Source organism: Globicephala melas, chromosome 1 (genome assembly GCF_963455315.2).
Source record: "Globicephala melas chromosome 1, mGloMel1.2, whole genome shotgun sequence".
NCBI lineage: Eukaryota > Metazoa > Chordata > Mammalia > Artiodactyla > Delphinidae > Globicephala > Globicephala melas.
In genome coordinates, this window is record NC_083314.1 from 75,127,676 (window position 1) to 75,133,675 (window position 6,000).

Below are 6,000 nucleotides of genomic sequence, written 5' to 3' on the forward strand. Positions count from 1 at the left end.
TCTGGGAACATCCCACATGCCATGGAGTAACTAAGCCCATGCACCACAGCTACTGAGCCTGTGCTCTACAGCCCGCGAGCCACAACTACTGAAGTCTGCGCACCTAGAGCCCGTGCTCTGCAACAAGAGAAGCCACCACAATGAGAAGCCCGCGCACTGCAACGAAGAGTAGCCCCCGCTTGCCGCAACTAGAGAAAGGCTACGTGCAGCAACGAAGACCCAATGTAGCCAAAAATAATTAATTAATTAATTTAAAAAAATATCCAGTCAAAAATGGGCAGAAGACCTAAATAGACATTTCTACAAAAAAGACATACAGATGGCCAATAGGCATATGAAAAGATGCTCAACATCACTAATTACTAGAGAAATGCAAATCAAAACTACAGTGAGGTATCACCTCACACCATTCAGAATGGCTATCATTAAAAAGTCCACAAATAACAAATGCTGGAGAGGGTGTGGAGAAAAGGGAGCCCTGCTACACTGCTGGTGGGAATGTAAATTGGTGCATACACTATAGGAAACAGTATGGACGTTCCTCAAAAAACTAAAAATAAAGTTGACATATGATCCTGTAATCCTATTTCTGGGCATATATCTGGAGGAAACTATAATTCGAAAAGATACATTCACCCCAATGTTCATTGCACTATTTATAATTAGCCAACCTAAATGTCCATAGACGAATGGATAAAGAAGTGGTACATATATACAATGGAATATTACTCAGCCATAAAAACGAACAAAATAATGCCATTTGCAGCAACATAGATGCAGCTAGAGATTATCATACTAAGTGAACTAAGGCAGACAAAGACAAATACCACATGATATTACTTACATGTGGAATCTAAAATATGTCACAAATGAATGTATCTACAAAAAAGAAACAGACTCACAGACATAGAGAACAGCCTTGTGGTTGCTGGGGAGTGGTGGGGAGAGGATGGAGTGGGAGTTTGGGATTAGTAGATGCAAACTATTGTATATAGAATGGATAAACAACAAGGTCCTACTGTATAGCACAGGGAACTATATTCAACATCTTGTGATAAACCATAATGGAAAAGACTATGAAAAAGAATGTATGTATATGTGTAACTGAATCACTTTGCTGTACAGTAGAAATTAACACATTGTAAATCAACTATACTTCAATTAAAAAAATTTTTTTAAATGTTCAGAGCTTGACCACTTCCCATCACCAACATACTAACACCCTAATCAGAGCCCCCATCATCTATCACCTGGATTATTCCAGTAGCTTCCTCACTGGTTTCTTTGCTTCCACCCTTGCTTCTGCTATGTACCAATCACAATAAAGCAGCCAGAGTGATACTTTTAAGCTTTAAGTCAGATCATGTCCCTCCTCTGTTCAAAATCCTCCAATGGCTCCCCCATTTATTCACAGTAAAAGCCAAAGTCTCTACAGTGGCCTACAGGGTCCTACAATCTTCCCCCATGCACACACAGCATCTTTCTCATTTCATCTCATTCCTGCTTCAAGGTCTTTGCATTGGCTGTTGGTCCTGCCTAGAAGCTCTTTCTGCAGGCATCCACGTAGCTCCTACTTTCACTTACTTCATTGTTTCATTGTTCAAACATCATCTTATCAATGAGACCTACTCTGAATCCCCTATTTAAACTTGTAGACACTCCTTCCACTCTCAACCTTCTTTCTCCAACTCAAATTTTTTTCTCCATAGCACATCTCCATTTAAAGTACTCTATCAGGGGACTTCCCTGGTGGTCCAATGGTTAAGAATCCACCTTCCAATGCAGGGGACGTGGGTTCGATCCCTGGTCGGGGAACTAAGATCCCACATGCCGTGGGGCAACTAAGCCCACGTGCTGCAACTACTGAGCCAGCATGCCACAACTAGAGAGCCCGTGTGCTGCAATGAAGAGCCCACATGCCACCACAAAGATCCCACATGCTGCAACTAAGATCTGATGCAGCCAAATAAAGAAATATTTAAAAAAAATAAAATAAAGTACCCTATCAGAAGTTCTCTGGTGGCCTAGTGGTTAGGATTCTGGGCTTTCACAGCTGTGGCCCAGTTGGGGAAGATCCTGCAAGCCACACAGCCAAAAAAACAAAAAAAAGTTGTTTATAAAGTACCCTATTTATTTTACTTATTTATCACTCTCCTACACTAGAATGTAGGCTCCGTGATGGCAAGAATAGTGTCTGTTTTTTTCACTGATCTGCCCTCAGCACCCAACAGTGCCTGTCACATAGTAGGTGTTCAGTAAATATTTGTTGAATAAATGAATGGATTTCAGCACTGAGAGAGTGTTTACCATATGTCAGGCTCACAGAAACACAATGAAAAAACAGCACTGTATGAAAACGGTTATACTGAAGTGTGCATAGGTCACTCACTCTGCATGGGAGGGTAGAGAAGAACACATAGATAAGATGCTGTTCTAGAAGGGAGACACAGCATACCCAAAGAACCTCACTGTTGGTTCCTCTACACAGAATGTCTATTCATCTCTGTGTCCCCAAGGCCTGGAATAGTGCTAGGCACTCAATAAATCTTTCCAGAAAGCTGTATAGAGGGGCTCAGGATTTACAAGTAGTGCCTAGATGTGGATGGAGGAGCTGGAGGCAAGCCATGCCATACCAAGGGGTTTTCATTTTTTTAATTCTAGATTTAATGAAAAGCCATTTAGAGTTTTAGGCAGGTTTTTTTCCTTTCTTTTTTTTTTTTTTTTTGCCTGTACGCGGGCCTCTCACCGCTATGGCTTCTCCCGCCGCGGAGCACAGGCTCCGGATGCGCAGGCCCAGTGGCCATGGCTCATGGGCCCAGCCGCTCCGCGGAATGTGGGATCCTCCCAGACCGGGGCACGAACCCGTGTCCCCTGCATCGGCAGGTGGACTCTCAACCACTGCGCCACCAGGGAAACCCTTTTTTTTTTTTTAAGTAAACTACCCTTTATCAGAGAGTGGAATGCAGGATGGGAGCAGGAGAAGGTGGCAGAGGCTGGTCAGGGGTCAGCTCTGGCCGTCATGGTCAGTGATCTGGGCCTGTGGGAATGGAGAGGTGCTGAGGAATTCCAGGGAGAGAGAGGAGGAAGGGGGGATGAGACTGGTGGCCCACTAAATGTGGAGGGGTGAGAGAGAAGAGGTCCCAGGCTTCTCCATCGCAGTGAGGTTAACTAGCTGGGGAACAAGGGAGGGCAAGTAGGTTTGAAAGGGTTGATAAATTCAGCTGGGGACACGTTGCATCAGAGATGTTTGTGGCGTATCCAGGTGGCTGTAACCAGTAGCTAGAGGGGAAGACAGGAAGCCTGAGCTTGCAGTACTCTGTCCCCCACGATAGCTCTTCCCCACCCCACCCTGGGCTCTGACTGTTGCTGGTCTGTCCCTACTGCCAGATTGTGAGGGTAGGAAGCAGGTCTGATTCAGGTTTCTCCCCAGCTGTCTAGGCCAGATTCTTTTTTATTTTTGGTCGGGGCGGGGGTGGGCATGCTGCGCTGGCAAGCAGGATCTTAGTTCCCTGACCAGGGATCAAACCTGAGCCCCGTGCAGTGGAAGCACTGGACTGCCGGGGAAGTCCCTAGGCCAGATTCTGAACCATAGCAAGTACTTTGTGCATGTTTGCTGAATGAATAAATGGGCATCCTTGGTTGAGAGGTGAGAGTGGAAGCAATAAGCACAGAAGCTATTGTCCAAGGGGAATTTTCAAGGGAAATAAGAAAAGAGAAGTGCTTAAAAGACCTGAGGAGCAGTGGTTAGAGAGCTAGGAAGGTAAGCAAGAGCACTGCAGCCAGAGACCAAAGCATAAGTGTTACAAGAAGGAATTGTCACCAGGGTCAAAGGCTGCAGAGAAGTCAGGTAGGATGAGACTGAAAAGGTTTTGCTCTCATAAACAGTAAGCATTTCCCAGGTGCCTCCTCTCACTAGAGCACAGTGCCTCACGCTTTAGGCTGTGGAGATGGGCTTGAGATACCTCCTGCCCCCAGGGTGTTGAGAGTCCAGCAGGGGTAACTGCATGTGTCATCCCCTTCTGTGTTTTATATTCTTTCTCTTATATATACTGACAACTTTTATATTTAGAATTAGCCAGCTGGACTCAGCTTAGATGATCCCAATTTTGTTGGCAACATCCAAAGCATCATAGTCAGGAGCCAGTCGAACATATATATGCCTCTTTCTCTCCATCAGGCCTGATCAGGGTGTTGACCTTGGTCACGTCAATGTCATAGAGCTTCTTCACAGCCTGTTTAATCTGGTATTTGTTGGCTTTGGCATCCGTATTGAACACCAATGTGTTGTTGTCTTCACTCTTCTTCATGGCTGACTAGGTGCTTGATGATGGCGTAATGGTCAAGCTTGTTTCTCTGAAAGGCGCTCTTCCGAGGATATTTGGAATGCCTCCGGAGCCTCAGTGTTTTGGGCCGTTGGAAGGTAGATTACGTCAGACATTCTTTTTTTGTGGCTGTGGACGCCTTTCAACACTGCTTTCTTGGCCTTTAAAGACTGCTTTGGCTTCGGCTTTGGGAGGGGCAGGGGCTTCCTTCTTCGCCTTCAGCGCCATCTTCGTGAAAAGCTGTGTTTTACATGCTTATGGTTGGATCTAAGTACCTCATGAATGATGTAGACAGTGAGTGCTGGGGAAATCTTAGAGAAGACTAATCAGCCAGGACTGCGGCAGGCTGGGAAGATGGCACGGAGGAGATAACCTCTAAATTATACCTTAGAGGGAGATGAGGAAAGAGTACATTCCAGAGTGGTGCTGGTGGGAGGCTGAGAAGGGAAACAGAGAAAAGGTGTTCTGGGAGCCTTTGGGTCACCTGGATAAAGATGTCCAGCAGGCTTGTCCTTGAACTGGCTGGAGGACAGGAGAAAGTTCAGCTCTGGAGCTATGTATTTGACAGTGAGGGATCCATAATGCTTAAAGCAGGAAGTTTCCTGTGCATCCTTTTCCTCTGAGAGGTGAAGAAATTGAGGTGCAGACAGGAAGAGCTGTCCAAGTCTATTAACAGCAGACGAAGGCCCCAGGAGCTCAACCCTGGCCTCATTCCCTTTCCACTACCCCACAGCCGTTGGCCTAGAGGTCATGGGGAGCCACAAGAGAGAAGGTCTGGAAAGGGTGCTTGGAACAGTGAAAGCCAGGCCTCAGGGTAAAAGTGCATTGGGTAATGGGAGGAAGAAAAGGAACCAGAAGGGGAGAAATACCAAGAGAAGCCAAATAACGCCAATAAAGGAGACCTAGCAGACAGGATCTTGAGATATTTGCACGCCCATGTTCACTGCAGCATTATTCACAATGGTGAAGAAGTGAAAACCACCCATATGTCCATCAGCAGACAAATGGATAAAGAAATTGTAGTCTATAGATACAATGGAATATTAATCAGCCTCAAAAAAGGAAGAAAATCCTGTCATATACAGCAACATGGATGAACCTTGAGGACAGTATGGTGAGTGAAATGAGCCAGTCACAAAAGGCCAAATACTATATGATTATATGAGGCACCTAAAGTAGTCAGACTAATAGACAGAAGGTTGCCAGTGTTGGGAGGAGGAGGAATGGTGTTTGATGGACATCAACTTTCAGGTTCGCAAGAGGAAAAAGTTCTAGAGATCTGTTATACAGCGATGTGAATATCATTAACATACTGAACTGTATGCTTAAACTGTACGGTTAAGGAGACAAATGTTATATCACCTTGTGCTTTTTACCACAATTGAAAATTTAAAAAAAAAAATTTTTTTTTTTGAAGAAAAAGCCATAGTAGAAGAGAGTTGTAAGAAGAATAGTGTGGCCAAGGTGTAAAGACTGCACAGAGGTCAAGGCCAGTGGAGGGGCTTCTGGGAAATTGTGGAGAGTCATCTGAGCAGAGAGGTGGGGGAAAAGCCAGACAGACCACAGGGCATTAAAGAGGGTGAGGGCGACACTGGGGGTGGGGTGGGGTGGGGGGCAGCGAGAACGGACCCTGCCTGGTGATTGGTGGTAACAGGCAAGAGTTAGTGAGGGTGGAGGG

General features: G+C 45.5%; 1 pseudogene; it reads right to left on the bottom strand.

The window, feature by feature from the left end:
- Positions 1-4,090: 4,090 nt before the first annotated feature.
- On the bottom strand, positions 4,091-4,550 carry LOC132593643 (large ribosomal subunit protein uL23 pseudogene; annotated as a pseudogene).
- Between the last annotated feature and the right edge of the window lie 1,450 nt (positions 4,551-6,000).